Source organism: Muscardinus avellanarius (assembly GCF_963383645.1).
Source record: "Muscardinus avellanarius genome assembly, chromosome: 4".
In the NCBI taxonomy this organism is placed as follows: Eukaryota; Metazoa; Chordata; class Mammalia; order Rodentia; family Gliridae; genus Muscardinus; species Muscardinus avellanarius.
Window position 1 is genome coordinate 87,316,749 of NC_137789.1, and position 20,115 is coordinate 87,336,863.

Here is a 20,115-nt window from a genome sequence, read left to right on the forward strand (position 1 = left end):
TATGAGAGCATCCCCGACTTGGTCTCACCTATTAATGAGAGAAAAGACAGAAATTAGCAACTATCCAGGGTAGAAAGTAGACATAAAAAGGGACTGACTTAACTGGTAGTGATCAGTGTAATCATCCCCACACTACCACAGGATCTCAGTAATTTTTTACCTCAGCCAGTACCCAGATAAACTCCTCAAAGCCAGGTTGTTACTCTGAACCCCATGCTTTGTCACTGACATGAAATATAAATTTCAACTTCAGAGAGATCCACTGGAATGGAGCAGCAGCCTCCATTCCCCAGTGGTTTGATTTCTAGTATCTAGTCACAAAAGGAGTCCTAGGGCTGATGAACTACCAAGATGTTACAGGTAAATGAAACAAAGTTCCCACTAACCTTCCATTCTCTCTAGAATCAATTCATTTGTAAACACTGAGTAACCTCTAGTGGGCTACTTTTTTTGTTTTGTTTTTTCGGGTCTGGGGATGGAACCCAGGAGCATTCGACCTCTGAGGTATACTCCCTACCCTATTTTTTATTCTTTATTTTGAAACACGGTCTCACTAAGTTGCAGAGGGCCTCACTAAGTAGCTGAGGTTGTCCACGAACTGCAATCCTCTGGTCTCAGCCTCCCGAATGCTAAGATTAGAAGTGTGCACCACCACACCCAGCAAGGCTACTTATTTTTAATCACCAGAGCTAATAATAATCTCAGTACTTGGGAGACTGAGAAAGGAGGATGGCAGGTTCAAGGCCACTCTCAGCAACCTCATGAAGCCCTCCACAACTTACTGAGATCCTGTTTCAAAATAAAAAATATGAGCCAGGAATGGTGGCACATGCTTGTAATCCTAGCATTTGAGAAGCTGAGACTGGAGAATTGCAGTTTGTGGACAGCCTCAGCTACTTAATAAAGCTCTCCACAACTTAGTTAGACCCTGTTTCAAAATAAAGACTAAAAAATAGGGCTGTGGGTATAGCTCGGAGGTAGAATGCCCCTGGGTTACATCCCAGTACTGAAAAAAATAAAAAATAAACCAGGCATGGTAGCATATGCTTATAATCCCAGTACTTGCGAGGCTGAGACTGGAGGATCACAGGTTCACAACCAGCCTCAGCTTCTTAGTGAGGCCCTCTACAACTTAGTGAGACCCTGTTTCAAAATAAAGAATAAAGCCAGGCATGGTGGCGCACGCTTGTAATCCCCATGCTTGGGAGGCAAAGACAGGAGGATCACGGAGGTCTGAAGCCAGCCACACTGGCTTAAGAGACCCTGTGTCCAAAAAAAAAATTTTTTTAAGTATAAAATAGGTCTGGGAGTGTAGCCTGGAGTTATAAGGGCTTCCAGGAACCCCAGTACCACCAAAAAAAAAAAAAAAAAGAAGAAGAAGAATAAAAGATTTAGGTATAGCTCAGATAGAGTATCCCTGGGTTTAATCCCCAGCTCTTAATAAAAAATTAATAAAAATAAAAAATAAGCCAGGCATGGTGGAACATTCTTGTAATCCCAGCATTTGGGAGGCTGAGACAGGAGAATGTGGGTTCACAGATAGCCTCAACTAGTAAGACCCTTTGCAACTCAGTGAGACCCTGTTTCAAAATTAATAAAGACTAAAATATAAGGTTGGGGTTGTAGCTCAGAGGTAGAATGCCCCTAGGTTTCATCCCCAGTATAAATAAAAAAAAAAAAAGAGCCGGGTACGGTGGTGCATGCTTGTAATCCCAGTACTTGAAGGGTGAGACAGAAGGATCTTGGTTTGTGGACAGCCTCAGCTACTAGTGAGACCCTCCACAACTTAGTGAGACTTTGTTTCAAAATAAATAGGGCTGTGGTATAGCTTGGAAATGGAATGCCACAGGGTTCTATCCCCAGTACCTCCAAAAAATAAAAATAAAAAATAAAATAGGCCGGATGTGGTGGCTCACACTTGTAACCCCACTACTTGGGAGGCTGTGACAGGAGAATCACAGGTTCATAGCCAGTCTCAGCAACTTAGTGAGACCCTGTTTCCAAATAAAATAATAAATGGGGCTGGGAGTATAGCTCAAAAGTAGAATGCCCCTGGGTTCAATCTTCAGTACCAACAAAAAGTAAAATAAAATAGGGCTGTGGCTGTAGCTCAGAGTTAAAATGTCTCTGGGTTCAATCCCCAATGCCACAAATAAATAATAATAATAATAACAATAATAATTATAATTAATAAAATTAGCTAACACTTCTCTCTCAGAAGACAATTTTTTTTTAATTTTTTTATGGTACTGGGGGTGGAACCCAGGGGCTTTTTCTACCTCCAGGCTATACTCCCAGACAGGGTCTCACTAAATTGTTGAGGGCCTAAGTAGCTGAAGCTGGCTTCGAACCTATTGATTCTCCTGTCTCAACCTCCCAAGCGCTAGGATTACAAGCATGTGCCACCACGCCCAGCTTTAGAGTAACTGATTTAGAGAAATAACATTCTTTGGCTAACCTGTAATAATCTAAATACTATACTCCAATCACAGTCTTTCCACTAAAAGAAAGTATGGTCCTTAGAACTAAAGTATTAAAATCACCAAATGAGCTGGGCAGGGTAGCACATGCTTATAATCCCAGTACTTGGGAGGCTGAGACAGGAGGATCACAGGTTCACAGCCAGCCTCAGCTACTTAGTGAGGCCCTCTGCAACTTAGAGAGACCCTGTTTCAAAATAAAGAATGAAAAATAGGGCTGGAGGTGTAGCTCAGAGTTAGAATGACCCTCACTTCAATTCCCAATACCGTAAAAAAAAAAAAAAATCACCAAATGTAAAAGACACCTGAAAACTCTAACAAGGTATCAGAATAGAACTGAGCACAAATATGTTTCCACATCACCTAGGGAAACAGTTCAAGGACTGGTGGCAAAGTAAGATATCTCTCTGTGTCTGTAGTATCTGTAGTGCTCGGGATGGAACCCGAGCACTTTTCTACCTCCAGGCTTTACTCCCAGACCTATTTTATATTTTATTTGGAAACAGGATCTCACTAAGTTGCTGAAAGCTTCACTAAATAGCTGAGGCTGGCTTCGAACCTGTGCGACCCTCCTGCCTCAGCCTCCCAAGCACGGAGATTATAAGCGTGCGCCACCATGCCAGGCTTTTTAAAGATCTCATGGAAAGGTTATTCATCTCATTCCTTAAGCAGAGGACTTTTAGTATTCTAACTCCCAAATCACTTCTCCAGCTCTCCTGTTTGTGTTCTCCTCATAGGCTTGTTATAAATGTGTGCCTCAAGCCGGTGGCGCACACTTGTAATCTCAGTACTTGGAAGGCTGAGACAGGAGAACCACAGGTTTGCGGCCAGCCTCAGCTACTTAGTGAGGCCCTCCACAACTCAGTGAGACCCTGTTTCCAAATAAGGAATAAATAAAAAATAGGACTGGGGGTGTAGCTTAGAGGTAAAATGTCCCTGGGTTCAACCCCCGGTTCTGCACACACACAAAAAAAAATGTGCCACCATCAAAATTACTACAATCTTAGCTGGGTATGATGGCTTACGCTTATAATTCCAGCATTTGGGAGGCTGAGACAGGAGGATCGTGGTTTGCCAACAGCCTCCACTACTTAGTGAGGCCCTTTGCAATTCAGTAAGACTCTGTTTCAAAATAAAGAATAAAAAATAGGACTGGGGCCGGGCCTGGTGGCGCACGCTTGTAATCCCCACGCTTGGGAGGCAGAGACAGGAGGATCGCGCAGGTTCGAAGCCAGCCGAGCGCGCTGGCTTAGGAGACCCTGTCAAATAAAAATAGGTCTGGGAGTGTAGCCCAGAGGTAGAAGGGCTTCCAGGAACCCCAGTACCAAAAAAAAAAAAAAAAAAAAAAAAAAAAAATAGGACTGGGGGTGTAGCTCGGATGTAAAATGCCCCTGGGTTCTATCCCCAGTACAGGAAAAAAAAAAAAAAAAAAAAAAAAAAAAAAACACTAGTATCTTGGCCAGAAACAGAAGAATGAATTAGAGAAACTTTCAAGGGTCCTTCCAAATATTTAGATATCTGATCATATCTAAATAGTCCTATTGTAAGCCAGAAGTGGTGGCACAAGCAATCAGGAGGCTAAGACCAGAGGATCTCGGTTCGAGGACTGCCTCAGCTACTTAGTGAGGCCTCCGAACTTAGTGAGACCCTGTTTCAAAATAACGAAAAAAAATAGGGCAGGGGGTGTAGCTTGGAGGCCAAATGCCTCTGGGTTCCATCCCCAGACCCACAATAAATAATTAATAGTCCTATTGTTCTAATTATATGCAAAAGGGGCCCAGAAGGCAAGAGATCTAACAGGTATTTTTGTGGAACAATGGGCCTCTCCTCTTTGCTAGGAAGGGCCATCTTAGAAAAGTTTAACTGCTCCTGGATAAGAACTGTAATAAACTCAAAGCTAACTCGATACTGTTTCTTTCAAATTTGGAAGCTTGGCCGGGCGTGGTGGCACACACTTGTAATCTCAGTACTTGGAAGGCTGAGACAGGAGGACCGCAGGTTTGTGGCCAGCCTCAGCTTCTTAGTGAAGCCCTCCACAACTTAGTGAGGCCGTTTCAAAATAAAGAAAAATAGAACTGGGATGTAGCTCAGAGGTAGAATGCCCCTGGGTTCCACTCCAAATACCGAAAAGAAAAAAAAAATCCGAAAACTTGCACAGGTCACTGACACTAAACTTGAGGGATGTGTCTCTCCTTATCTTTCTAACGTCGGAGGGGAGAATGAAAGAAACTTCTCCAGATAACAATACCCTCAAATAGACTCATGAGCTTAGAGTCAAGCTCAAGTCTTGACTCCAGACAAAGTGGACAGTCAAGGGTGACAACCCAAGGGGGCGGGGCAAGCTTCACAGAACTCTAAAACTAGTCGAGCTGTGGAGGCTGGGATCGCCGAGGATCGAGATCGAAGAGCTAAGCAGCTTCTCGGACCACGAAGAGACAGAGGGCTGATCCATTAAACATTACAGACCGAGCTCCCCGAGCCTTTCCACCGGTTCGAGGCAGGAAGCGGTAGCGGGAACCTGGGCCGGGAGTTGGGAGGGTGGAGGACGGACACTGGGTTGTGGGTGCGTTAAATAAGGGTCTCTCCTCGGGCCCCGCCCCCAGGCTCCTCCCTTTCCACTTAAACCGGACCCCGATCTGGTAAGTGATACCCCGGCCTATCTTCTACATTCCTACCCACCTCCCAACCTCCTGATGCCACTCCTCACCCGGCTCCAGATCCAGGATCGACTTCGTTCCTAACGTCAAGGATCCCAGGCTCCACTTCCGGTTCCGAGGGGGGCCGTCGTGTCGCCTCCGGAAGTCCCGCCCCGCGCCCCAGGGCCGGGCCACTCCTTCGGCCACGTCGACTTTAAGCACGCTTTGGGGGACCCGGATGCCGCGCACGCGCGACTTCGTTCTCCGGTCTTGGGCGGCCCCTGCAGAGCTCCGCTGAGTTTTACGCATTTTCGTTTTATTTTGTGCTTTCAAATGGCCTAGTCACTTTCTGGCCTCATCAACCGAGATGCGATTGAGAAGCCTGAGTTAAACCCCCTCAATCAGGCTGTGACGTGTTGGTGACCTCTGATCCAGAGCCTCATCACCACTTCCTCCTGACCCTTGACCCCATTGATTTCCGTCTCGTAGATTGATCTCACCTCGGACCTTTGCTCAACCTGTGGTGGTGGAAGCACACTCAGGCTGTGTGCGTGAGTTGAAGTTCTGACTGCAGTTCAGTGGCCTAGGCAACTTCTCTGCCTCCGTTTCTTGCTCCATAGAATGGAAATAATAATGTCCATCGAAGAGCGTGTGAGAGGATGGATTTAGACAGGTGTCATAGATTGGTATTACAGTAAGCGACCAGTAATGGTCAGTTTTGGATGATATGTTTATTTTGTGATACAGGCAGCTGAACCCAGGGATGCTCTTTCACCCCCAGTCTTTTTTTTTTTTTTTTCCTTGTGTTAATAGGGATGGAATCCAGGGGCATTTTACCTCCGAGCTACACTCCCAGTCCTATTTTTTATTCTTTTTATTTTGAAACGGTCTAAGTTGCGGAGGGCCTCACTAAGTAGCTGAGGCTGTCAGCGAACCACGATCCTCCTGTCTCAGCCTCCCAAATGCTGGGATTACAAGCTAGCGCAACCACGCCCGGCCTACTCCCAGTCTTTTTTTATTTCTTATTTTGAAACAGGGTCTTGCTGAGGCAGGCTGCAATCCTCCTGTCTCAGCCTCCCAAGAACTGAGATTGCAGGAATGCACCACCTAATTTTTTTTTTTTTAAACAGGGTCTCAAAAAGTTACCGTAAATGGGCCGGGAACTGCAGTCCTCCAGTCTCAGCACGCAGCTAATGATCAGTTGTTATTAACCATTTTTTGTACCATGCCTTTGTTTCCTTGCAGAAGTCTACCAGAGACAAAAGATCTCTCTGTTCTCTGTTGGAAGAGCTACAGTTTCTACAGCAATCTCTACCCCATTTAGTGAATAACTGTAGTTAATATATGTATTAATTTTTACATACATTTAATCCTTTCAATACTACTTATTCATTTAATTTTTTTGTTTGTGTTTTTGTGGTACTGAGGATTGATCCCAGAGGTGGTTATACCCCCAGTCCAATTTTATTTATTTTGAAATAGGGTCTCACTAAGTTTCAGAAGGCGTCACTAAGTAGCTGAGGCTGGCTGCAAACTCTAGAGCCTCCTGTCTCAGCTTCCCAAGTACTGGGATTACAAGCGTGCATAACTAGCCCTGGCCTTTTTTTTTTTTTTTTTTTTTTTTTTTTTTGCGGGTCTGGGGATGGAACCCAGGGGCATTTGACCTCTAAGCCACACACCCTGCCCTAATCTTTATTTTGAAACCGGGTCTCACTGAGTTGCAGAGGGCCTCACTAAGTAGCTGAGGCTGTCTGCAAACCGTGATCCTCTGGTCTCAGCCTCCCAAATGCTGGGATTACAAGCGTGCACCACCACGCCCGGCATTTAATAATTTTTTGAGCACTGCTTTTTTTGTTTTGTTTTGTTCTTTGCAGGCATGGGGATGGAACCCAGGGACATCCGGCCTTTGGGCTTCATTCCCAGCCCTTTTTTTTTAATTATTTATTTTTACTTTTTTTTTGTTTTAAAGGGTGTCTTTTTTTGTCTTTTTTGGACTGGGGATCAAACCCAAGGTGGAGTACTTGCCAGGCAAGTGCTTTGCCATGAGCTACATCCCAGCTCTATTTTTATTTATTTATTTTTGCAGGTCTGGGGATGGAACCCAGAAGCATTTGACCTCCGAGCTACACCCCCTGCCCAATTTTGTATTCTTTATATGAAACAGGGTCTCACTGAATCGCAGAGGGCCTCACTAAGTAACTGAACCTGTCCAGGAGCCATGATCCTCGGGTCTCAGCCTCCCAAATGCTGGGATTACAAGCATGCACCACCACACCCGGCTTTTTTTTTTTTTTTTAATTTTGAAACAGGGTCTCACTGAGTTGCAAAGGGCTTTACTAAGTAGTAGCTAAGGCTGTCCTCGAACCACGATCCTCCTGTCTCAGCCTCCCAAATGCTGAGATTACAAGCGTGTGCCACCACACCAGGCTTACTGCTGTGTATTCTGCAAATACACTAGTGAAAAAAATCTTCTTGCTCTTTGACTAAGGATGTAGCTCTGCAGCAGTGTGCTTACCATATGTACAGGAGGAACTGGATTCCATCCCCAGCTCTCTCCTCCCCCCAAAAAATGTTTTTGGAGCTAGGTGTGGTGGCACACTCTTTTTATCCCAGTAAATGGGAAGTTGAGACAGGATAATTGAAGGTTCCATTGGCAACCAGTCTCAGCAATTGAGTGAAACCGTTTCAAAATTAAAAATAGAAGCCGGGTGTGGTGGCGCACGTTTGTAATCCCAGCATTCAGGAGGCTGAAACTAGAGGAATGCGTTTCGCGGACAGCCTCAGCTACTTAGTGAGGCCTCTGCAACTTAGTGAGAACCTGTTTCAAAATAAAGAATAAGCCGGACGTGGTGGAGCACGTGTGTAATCCCCGCGCTTGGGAGGCGGAGACAGGAGGATCGCGCAGGTTCGAAGCCAGCCGCGCGCGCTGGTTTAGGAGACCCTGTTTCCAAATAAAAATGTAAAAATAGGTCTGGGAGTGTAGCCCGGAGGTAGAAGGGCTTCCAGGAACCCCAGTACCACCAAAAAAAAAAAAAAAAAGACCCTGTTTCCAAAAAAAAAGTATAAAATAGGTCTGGGAGTGTAGCCCGGAGGTAGAAGGGTTTCCAGGAACCCCATACCACCAAAAATAAATAAAAATAAAGAATAAAAAAATAGGGCAGGGGATGTAGCTCAGTGGTCTAATGCCTCTGGGTTCCATCCCCAGAGAGACGCACAAAAAAAAACATTTTTTTTTAGTTTAAATATTTAAAAAATAGAGCTGAGGGTATAACTCAGAGGTAGAATGCCCTTGGGCTCATTCCAGTAACACACATGCACTGTGTGTTTTTGCTTTCACATCTTGACAGTGAAAAGGCACAGAGTGGCTCATTCACTGAAAACAGCTGCACTTCAGTCTGTGCTAGAAACTGTATTAAGAATCCTCTTCAGTCTGTAGTCAATGTCGGTAGATCCTGAAATCAATGTATGGGAATCACCTGAACTTGTTAGAAATGCAAATTTCAGACCCATCCTAAACATAGTGAGGTTTTGGAGACTGGGCCCTGGAAGCTATGGTATAATAGGCACTCCGGGTGGTTCCTTTGTTCACTGAGGATTGAGAACCACTGGTCTAGATGAATCATTTGCCAAATTCAACGAACATTTGTCAAGCACCTGCCCTGTGCTAGGCCGTTTGCTAAGCATTTTCACATGATTTATACCATTTGTTTTTTACATCACTGTAGAAAAGTTAGTAGCCTCTGTCTTATTTAAGATTACACTCTAAACCGGGTTGTGGCGCACGCTTATAATCCCAGCATTTGGGAGGCTGAAACAGGAGGATCATGCAGGTTCAAAGCCAGCCTCAACTACTTAGTGAGGCCTTTGCAACTCAGTGAGACCCTGTTTCAAAATAAAGAATAAAAAATAGGGGTGGGGGTGTCACTCGGAGGTAGAATGCCCCTGGGTTCCATCCCCAGTACCACACACACACAAAAAAAAAAAATTACACCCTAAGCCAGGTATGGTGGCACACACTTGTAATCTCAGTATTTGGGAGGCTGAAACAGGAGGATCACAGGTTTGCAGTCAGCCTCAACTACTTAGTGAGACTGGTTCAAAAAAAGAAATTAAAGGGCTGGGGGTGTAGCTTGGAGGTAGAATGTCCCTGGGTTCAACACCCAGTACTGAAAAAAAAAAAAAAGATTGCACCCCTAGTAAGAGCAGATTCATAATTTCTTGAGGATGAAGGCTAGTGTGATGCATTTTATTATTTTCTGTATCTCCACTAAGTGTTTCTCAACCTTGGTTGTACAATAGAATCATATGTGGTGCTATATTTCTTTCACATGCTGGGCAAGCATAATTACTGCTTACCTATATCCTATTTATTTATTTGGTACTGCTACACCCCTAGTCAGTCAGTCAGTCTCTCTCTCTCTCTCTCTCTCTCTCTCTCTCTCTCTCTCTCTCTCTCTTACAGTACTGGGGATAGAACTCGGGGCATTCTACCTCTGAGCTATACCCCTAGCCTTTTCTTTTTTTCTTTCTTTTTTTTTTTTCTTCAGTACTGGGGATAGAACCCAGGGATATTCTACCTCCAAGCAGCACTCTCTTTATTTTGATACAGCCTCACCATGTAGCAAAGGATCTCACTAAGTAACAGCTGAGGCTGTTAGCAAACTGATATCCTCCTGTCTCAGCCTCCCAAATGCTGGGATTACAAGTGTGTACCACCATGCCTAACTTAAATTTATTTGTTGATTGGTAATACTGGGGATTGTACACTGGGGTGGTTTTTTTTACCTCCAAGATATGCTCCCAGCCTGATTTTATTTCTTATTTGGAACAGGGTCTCATTAGGTTGCTGAGAGCTCACTAAATTGCCAATGCTGGCTTTTTGTGTGTGTTTGTATGTGTGTGTGGTACCAGGAATTGAACCCAGAGGTATTCTACCTCCCAGCTATACTCCAACCCTATTTTTTAGTTTTTGAGGTACTAGGGATTGAACTCAGGGGCGTTGTACCTTTGAGTTACACACCCAACCCTATTTTTCATTCTTCCTTTCTTTCTTCATTTTATTTATTTATTTATTTATTTATTTTGCATACAGGGGATGGAATCCAGGGGCATTCTACCTCCAAGATATACCCCCAGGCCTATTTTTTATTCTTTATTTGGAAACAGTGTTAACTGAGTTGAAAAGGACCACACTAAGTAGTAGCTGAACCTGTCCTCGAACAGAGGATCCTCCTGTCTCCACCTCCCAAGCACGGGGATTGCAAGCGTGTGCCACCACGCCCAGCCTTTTATTCTTTATTTTGAAACAGGGTCTCACTAAGTTGCAGAGGTCCTCACTAAGTAGCTGAGGCTGGCCTTGAACCTGCAATCCTCCCGTCTCAGCCTCCCAAGTACTTGAATTACAAGCATAAACCACCATGCCCAGCTAGCCCCAGGGTATTCTACCTCTGAGCTAAACTCTCAACCTTATTTTATTTTTCTTTCTTTCTTCCTTATTTATTTTGCAGTACTGGGGATGGAACCCAAGGGCATTCTACCTCTGAACTGTACCCCCAAACCTATTTTTTATTCTTTATTTGGAAACAGTGTCTCACTAAATTACAAAGGGCCTCACTAAAGGGCCTCACTAAGTAGCTGAGGCTGTCCGGGAACCATGATCCTCGCCTCCCGAATGCTGAGATTACAAGTGTGCGCCACCACACCTGGCTTTCCTCTTCGACCTCCTCCTTCTCCTCCTTCTTCTTTCTTCTTCTTCTTCCTCCTCCTCCTCCTCCTCCTCCTCCTCCTCCTCCTCCTCCTCCTCCTCCTCCTTCTTCTTCTTCTTCTTCTTCTTCTTCTTCTTCTTCTTCTTCTTTTCAGTACTGGGGATGGAACTCAGGGGCATTCTACCCCTGAGCGACACTCCCAGCTTTTTTATTCTTTACTTTTACTTTTTTATTCTTTACTTTTGAAACAGGGTCTCATTGAGTTACAAGGGGCTTTACTAAGTAGCTGAGGCTGTCCACAAACCACAATCCTCAGATCTCATCCTCCCAAATGCTGGGATTACAAGTGTGTGGAATCACTCCCAGCTTATTTTTATTAATTAATTAATTTGTTTATTTATTGCAGTACTGGAACCCATTCCCATATTCGGAAACAGAGTCTCATTAGGGTTTTTTGTTTGTTAGTTTGTTCGTTTTTTGGTAGTAGAGATTAAACTCAGGGGCATTCTACCTCCAAGCTACACCCTCGGTCCTATTTTTTAGTATTTATTTATTTATTTATTTATTTATTTATTTATTGTGGTACTGGGGGTGCAACCCAGAGGCTTTCTACCTCTGGGCTATACTCCCAGGTCTATTTTATATTTTATTTGGAAACAGGGTCTCACTAAGTTGCTGAGAGCCTCACTAAGTAGCTGAGGTTGGCTTTGAATCTGTGTGATCCTCCTGTCAGCCTTCCAAGTGCGGGGATTACAAGCATGCACCACCACACCTGCTAGTCTTTATATTTTTTGAAACAGGGTCTCACTGAGTTGAAAGGGCCTCTCTAAGTAGCTTGAGGCTGTCCGTAAACCTCAAGCTACTTAGTGAGGCCCTTCACAACTTAGTGAGACCCTATTTCTAGCATTCGGGAGGCTGAGACAGGAGGATCACAGTTCACAGACAGCCTCAGCTACTTAGTGGGGCCCTTTGCAACTCAGTGAGACCCTGTTTCAAAATTAAGAATACAAGTAGGACTGGGAGTGTAGCTCCAAGGTAGAATGCCCCTGGGTTCAATCCCCAATATCTCAAAATAAATAAATAAATAAATAAATAAATAAATGGTTTGATCCTTCTTCCCTCAGCTTCCCAAATAGTTGGGATTATGGGCATACATTACCTGGCTCTGTGTGTCTCATTTTAGTAAATCAGTCACTCTCAGTTTTCCAGGAAGTCTAAACTGCACTGAGGATTACTTAAAAGCCACCGGAGGGGCTGGGCATGGTGGCACAGGCTTGTAATCCTAGCATTTGGGAGGCGGAGCCTGGAGGATAGCAGGTTGGAGGGGCCATCACTCGGCTACTTAGACCCTCTACAACTTAGTGAGACCCTGTTTCAAAATAAAGAATGAATAAAAAATAGGGCTGGAGGTATAAGCTCAGAGGTAGAATGCCCCTGAGTTTAATCTCACTACCAAAAACAAGCCTAATAAGACCCTTTTTCCAAATATAATTGGGCTGGGGGGCGTAGTTTGGAGGTAGAATGCCTCTAGGTTCAAACCGTAATACCAATTAAAATATATAGCCAGGCATGGTGGCACACGTTGGTAATCCCTGCGCTTGGAAGGCGGAGACAGGAGGATTACACAGGTTCGAAGCCACCCACGCTGACTTAAGAGACCCTGTTTCTAAATTAAAAAAAAAAAAAAAAAAGCCGGGCGTGGTAGCGCACGCTTGTAATCCCCGCGCTTGGGAGGCAGGGACAGGAGGATTGCGCAGGTTCCAAGCCAGCCGCGCGCGCTGGTTTAGGAGACCCTGTTTCCAAATTTTAAAAATGTAAAAATAGGTCTGGGAGTGTAGCCCAGATGTAGAAGGGCTTCCAGGAACCCCAGTACCACCAAATAATAAATAAATAAATAAATAAATAAATAAATAAATAAATGCCACCGGAGCTGGGCATGGTGGTGCATCTAATCCCAATACTTGGGAGGCTGAGACAGGAGGATCGCAGGTTGGAGAACCACCTTAACAATTTAGCAAGGCCCACAGCAATCTAGTGAGAGCCTGTGTCAGACTAAAAAAATAAAGGAGGGCTGGATAGAATGCCCCTGAGTAAAACCCCCAGTATCAAAAATAAAGAGCTGGCGTTGTACATGCTTGTAATCCCAGTACTGGGAGTCAGACAGGAGGATAGCAGGTCTCAGCCAGCCTCAGCAATTTAGGCCACCTGCAACTTAGACCCTGTTTCAAAATAAAGAATAAGCCGGGCATAGTGGTTCATGCTTGTAATCCCCACGCTTGCGAGGCTGAGACAGGAGGATCGTACAGGTTCAAAGCCAGCCTCAGCTACTTAGTGAGGCTCTCAGCAACTTAGTGACCCTGTTTCCAAATAAAATATAAAATAGGTCTGGGAGGATAGTCCAGAGGTAGGAAGCCTCTGGGTTCCACCCCCAGTACCACCAAAATAAATTAATTAATTAATTAAAAATTAAAATTTAAAAAAAGGGCTGGGAGTGTACTCAGAGGTAGAATGCCCAGGGGTTTGACTTCCAGTACCAAAAAAAAAAAGGGGGGGGGGCCTAGGGATGTAGCTTGGAGGTAGAATGCTCCACGAAAGAAAAAAAAAAAAAAAAAAAGAATAAAATAAGTCTGGAAGCCAGAGGATAGTGGCACACACCGCACAGGAGGATCACAGGTTTGCGGCCAGCTTCAGCTACTTATTTGGGCTCCCCACAACTTAGTGAGACCCTGATTCAAAATTTAAAAATGAATAAAAAATTTAAAATAGGGTTAGGGGTGTAACTCAAGTGGTAGTATGCCACTGGGTTCAATCCCCAGTACTGCAAAAATTTAAAAAAGAAAAAGAAAAAGAAGGGCCGGGCGTGGTGGCGCACAGTTGTAATCCCCACGCTTGGGAGACAGAGACAGGAGGATCGCGCAGGTTCGAAGCCAGCCGTGCTGGTTTAAGAGACCCTGTTTCCAAATTTAAAAAGTATTTTAAAAAAAATAGGTCTGGGAGTGTAGCCCGGAGGTAGAAGGGTTTCCAGGAACCCCAGTACCAACAAAAATAAATAAATAAATAAATAATGGCAAAGCCACTAGGAAACCAGGCGTGGTGGTTCACGCTTGTAATCCCAGCATTTGGGAGGCTGAGACAGGAGGATCACAGTTCACAGACAGCCTCAGCTACTTAGTGAGGCCCTTTGCAATTCAGTGAGACCCTGTTTCAAAATGAGGAATAAAAAATAGGACTGAAGGTGTCACTTGGAGGTAGAATCTCCCGGAGTTCCATCACCAGTACAAAAAAAAAAAAAAAAAAAAAAAAGCCACTAGGATAGCACAATGGCTAACATGCAGTCAGTATTTAATAAAATCCTTTTTGAGTTGGGCGTTGTGGCACACGCTTGTAATCCTAGCATTTAGGAGGCTGAAACCAGAGGATCATGGTTCGTGGATAGCTTCAGCTACTTAGTGAGGCCCTCCACAACATAGTGAGACCCTTTTAAAAATAAAAAATAGGGCAGGGAGCCGGGCGTGGTGGCACATGCTTGTAATCCCAGCATTCGGGAAGCTGAGAACAGAGGATCGCGGTTTGCGGACAGCCTCAGCTACTTCATGAGGCCCTCTGCAACTTAGTGAGACCCTGTTTCAGAATACAGAATAAAAAATAGGGCAGGGGGTGTAGCTCAGAGGTAGAATGCTCCTGGGTTCCATCCCCAGATCCCCCCAAAAGAATCTTTTTGAGATCCAGGTACAGTGGCATACACATCTGTAGTCCCAGTACTTGGGAGACTGAGATAGGAAGATCACAGGTTTGAGGACAGCATTAGCAAATAGTAAGATTCTCATCAACCTAGCGAGACCCTGTTTCAAAAACAAAAAATAGAGCCGGGCTTGGTGGTGCATGCTTGCAATAAGACAGAAGGATTTTGGTTTGTTCACAGACAGCCTCAGCTACTTAGGCCCTTTACAACTCAGTGAGACTGTTTCATAATAAAGAATAAAAAATTAGGCTGGGGGTGTAGTTCAGAGATAGAATGCCCATGGCATTACTGCAGTACTGCAATCAATCAATACATAATAAAATAGAGTTGGGGGTATAGCTCAGAAATAGAATGATTCCTCTAGATTCAATCTCTAGTACCACCAAAAGAAAAATAAATCTTTTAATGAAGGGATATTTAGATGTTTTTATTTTTTTAGTGGTACTGGGGTTGGGACTCAGAGGCTTTCTATCTCTGGGCTATACTCCCAGGCCTATTTTATATTTTATTTGGAAACAGGGTCTCACTAAGTTTCTGAGAGCCTCACTAAGTAGCTGAGGCTGGCTACCAACCTGTGTGATCTCCTGTCTCAGCCTCCCAAGCGCTGGGATTACAAGTGTGCGCCACCACGCCCAGCTTTTTTTTTTTTTTTTTTTTTTTTAACTGATGAGGCCAAACAACTTACTGGGGATCACACAGCTGATAAATGGTGGAAAAGAACCTATGTCTAATTCTTCCAACTCAAACCCCATAATTTCTATGACTACATGTACACCAAAGAAAAGCATTAAAAAATTTTTATTGGTGTATTGTAGTCATACATCTTAATGGAGTACAGGATGGTAGTGGCATACATGAACACATCACCCAGTTAGCCCTTCCCCAATTAGCACATTCAAGCAATAGCTATCACACAAAACTCTGAAATTCGGTAGGTTCCTCCCTCCAATCAGGTATTAGGAATTCAATTCAGGTGCATTCTACTGCTGAGCTACAACCCCAGCCCTATTTTGTGTTTTGTCATTTGAAATGAGGCCTCATTAAGTTGCTAAGGGCCTGGCTAAATTGCCAAGGCTGTCCTCAAACCTGGGATCCTTCTGTCTCACTTCCCAAGTACTGAGATTATAGGCATTCACTATAATTATTTTTTTCTGGAGATTGAAATCGGGGCTTTCTACCTCTTAACTACACCCCCAGCACAGCCCTATCTTATTTTTTATTTGGAAATAAGGTCTCACTAAGTTGATGAGAGCCAAGGCTGACTTGAATCTGCAATCCTGTCTCAGCCACCCAAGTGCAGGCAGGTGCCCAGCTTGTAGAGGCTTTTATAGCCATAGTTACAGCACCATAATGTTATGTTTTGTAACAGATATAGAGCAAATTCATGTAATGGAAACCTAAAAACAGTAGGGATTTTGTTATTAACATTAATTGTTATGTTTATATATACCTATCTGTCCAACATGCCATGACCACCTATGTATCATAACGGCAGCATAGTTCACCAAACATTGAACACCCAATACGTCAGCTATTGCTCAGTAGGTTTTTGATGACACACAGTCCTTGCCTTCAATTTTCTCAGTCTAGGAGGGAAGACAGGCATATGAACAAAGTATGCTATTGGCTGAGAAATAAAACAGTAGAAGTAAGAAGAAGGTACATTTGTTGCCCAGAGGAAGGAAAGATTATAGGTGGGGAGTTGGGAGATGGTCGGAAAGGGCCTTATGGAACAGATAGCTGCACAATTGACACAGATAGGATCAGAATTTCTCTACACAGCACCCAAACATGAATAAATTCTCCAGCTTCCTTTGCTTTTAGCCACTTCCTCCTGCCCTTCCTCCCCCTCCTCCCCCCTCCTCCTCCTCTTCCTTTGTGGTCTAGGGATTAAATCCAGGGGCATTCTACCTCTGAGCTATACTCTAGTCCTATTTTATTTTTTATTTGGAAACAGCTTCTCATTAAGTTGCTGAGGCTGTCACAGCATCCCAAAAACTGGGATTACAGGCATGTACCACCACACCTAGCCAGCTACTTTCTTTCTCTTTCTTTTTTGTTGTTGTTGTTGCCATACTGGGGATGGAACCCAGGGTCATTCTACCTCTGAACTACACCCCCAGCCCTTTTTTTTTCTTTTGTGGTACTGTGGATGGAACTCAGGCCCTTCTACCTCCAGGCTACACTCCCAGACCTATTTTATATTTTATTTAGAAACAGGGTCTCACTAAGTTGCTAAGAGCCTCACTACGTAGCTGAGGCTGGCTTTGAACCTGCCTGATCCTCCTGTCTCAGCCTCCCAAGCGGGAAGTTTACAAGAGTGTGCCACCATGCCCAGCGTTAATTCTTTATTTTGAAACAAGGTCTCACTAAGTTGTGGAGGACCTCAATAAGTAGCTGAGGCTAGCTGCAAACTGCATTTCTCCTGTCTCAGCCTCCCAAGTACTGGGATTACAAGCATGCACCACCATGCCAGGCTGGCTACTTGCTTCTTGTTGACTTATTTATTTTTCAACTGGGCATTGAACCCTAGGGCACTCTGCCACTTTTCTTGGGCCTGTGCAGGTACCTGATGCATGATCAGGTACCTGATGTAGGATGGCCTAACACCTTGCCATCAGATCATGCTATGCCACAGTTGTCTGAACATTCATTCTGAAACAGAACTATGTGAGAGGTTGAGAATAGAGTTAGGGAGTTTAGGAGGGAGGTAAAAACACCATCTGGGTTATCAGAGACCACTGCTTTATTCAGACCCAACTCAGCACCCTCCAGGGAGTCAGCTGGCCATGGGGGAAGGGATCGACAGGCCAGGCATCTAGAGTTGTGCATAGTCCTGATCGGCCAGTTGAGTCACGTGGTGGATCAGAAGCACTGATGTTTTATAGGCATGCCGATTCACAACATCTGTAGTCTCGCGATGTTTGGAGTCTCAGAAGCACCTGGATTCTCACAATATCTCCACTTCCAGGGTTCTGCCTCCTGTCCCCGCTGCAAGATCACATGGGGGAGGGAAGAGACCGGACTTATCACTCTGAAGACTTATTACACATATGCAGACCACTGGTTAACTCCAGTCACCGTTCCCCATACCTTAGACCACCCTGTTTCTTTGTCTCATCAATCACCCCAAATCCTGTCCTTGGGAAGGCAGATTTGAGACTTGGGTTTTCCATATCCTCACCCTTAGCTACCTCAATAAGAAACTCTTGTTCTTTTGCAAAACTTGTAATTTTATTTTATTTTGCAGTACTGAGGGTTAAACCCAGGGCCATTCTACCTTTGAGCTACACACCCAGCCCTATTTGTGTGTGTGTGTGGTACTAGTGATAGAACCCAGGAGTATTGTACTTCTGAGTGACACCCCCAGCCTATTTTTTATTCTTTATTTTGAAAGAGGGTCTTGGCCTCAGTAAGTAGCTGAGGCTGTCTGCGAACAGTGATCTTCATGTCTCAACCTCCCAAATGCTGGGGTTACAAGTGTGCACCACCACACCCGGATTCCAGTCCTATTTTTTATTCTTTATTTTGAAACAGGGTCTCACTGAGTTGCAGAAGACCTCATTAAGTAGCTGAGGCTGGCCGTGAACCTGTAATCCTCCTGTCTCAGCCTCCCAAATAGTGGGATTATAAATGTGCACCACCATGCCCAGCTCGTTTTTATTTATTTATTTATTTATTTATTTATTTACTTAGTCATATGGTAGCCAACTAGGGGAGGTGGTAGTGGAGTGCTGTAGATAAGAGGTGGTAAATAAATTATTTATTTATTTGTGTAAATAAATAAAGGGATTGAACCCAGGGGCATTCAACCTCTGAGGTACACCCCATGCCCTATTCTTTTTTTTTTTTTTTTTTTTTTTTTGCAGGTCTGGGGATGGAACCCAGGGGCATCCAACCTCCGAGCTATACCTCCTGCCCAGTTTTTTCCAGTTTTTTATTCTTTATTTTGAAACAGGGTCTCACTAAGTTACAGAGGGCCTCATTAAGAAGCTGAAGCTTTCCAAGAACCACAATCCTCTGGTCTCAGCCTCCCAAATGCTGGGATTACAAGCATGCGCCACCACGCCAGGCTTTTTTAAATTCTTTATTTTGAAATAGGGTCTCACTAAGTTGCGGAGAGCCTCACTAAGTAGCTGAGGCTGTCCAAAAACTGCAATCCTCTGGACTCAGCCTCCCGAATGCTGGGATTACAAGCATGCGCCACCACGCCCAGCTTCCAGACCTATTTTATATTTTATTTGGAAATGGTCTCACTAAGTAGCTGAGGCTTGCTTTGAACTCATGCGATCTTCCTGTTTCAGACTCCCAAGTACTGGGATAACAAGCATGCGCCATCATGCCCAGCTTAGACCTGTTTATTTTTTATTTGGAAACAGGGTCTCCCTAAGTTGCCGAGGCTGGCTTCAAACCTGTGGTCCTCCTGTCTCAGGCTCCCAAGTACTGAGATTATAGTCATGAGCCACTATCCTGCAAGCTCCTCCCACTTCCATGTGTATGTGGTACTGGGGATTGAACCCAGAGACGTTCTACCTCCAACCAACCTACACCCCCAGCCCTATTTTATTTTATTTTATTTGCTTATTTGTACTTGGAATTGAACCCAGGAGAATTCTACCTCTGAGCTATAAACCCAGCCCTTTTTTAAAACATTTTGTTTTGAAACAGGGTCTCAAGCCAGGTATTGTGGCTCACATTTGTAATCACAGTACTTGGGAGGCTGAGACAGTAGGATCACAGGTTCCTGGCTAGCTTCAGCTACTTAGTGAGGTTCTCTGCAACTCTGTTTCAACCCTGTTTCAAAATAAAGAACAAAAACTAGGGCTGGGGGGGGGCTTGTAGCTCAGAGGTAGAATGCCTCTGGATTCAATCCCCAATACCCCCCAAAAAAAAAACAAAAACAAAAACAAACAAACAAAAACAGGGTAGTACTAAATTGCTGAGGCTGGCCTAGAAGATATGATTCCTCTATCTCAATCTCCCAAGTACTGGCATTACAGGTGTGTGCCACCACATCCAGCTAAAGCTCCTGCCACTTTGAAATAGAATTTGGAGGTAGGTATAGTGGCACATGCCTGTAATCCTAGTACTTAGGAAGCTGAGACAAGAGTATAGGAGGTTCAAGACTAGCCTCAACAACTTAGCACAATTTTCAGCAATCTAATGAGACCCTGTTTCAAATAAATAAATAAATAAATAAATAAATAAATAAATAAATAGGTGAATGAATAAATAAATAAACAAATAAGGCTGGGGGCATAGCTTTGAGATAGAATGCCCCTGGGTTCAACACCCAGAACCACAAAAGGGAAAGGGGGTTTTGGAGGAAAGCAACTGGCATTAGGCCATGATCTTTTCAGAAGGCATAGTCCATGAAAGGGTGCATATTAGTTATAGAGAGTAGTACTCAGTCCTGAGTAAAAGGCCCCTAAAGTAGAAGGGGGCGTGCAGGGCATAAGTTTGTGCTATAATTAGTTCTAGGAGTAACAGGGCTGTGGGGGGTGGGGGAAAGTACAGCCAGCAACTATTTTGAGCACAGCTCCAATTGACGG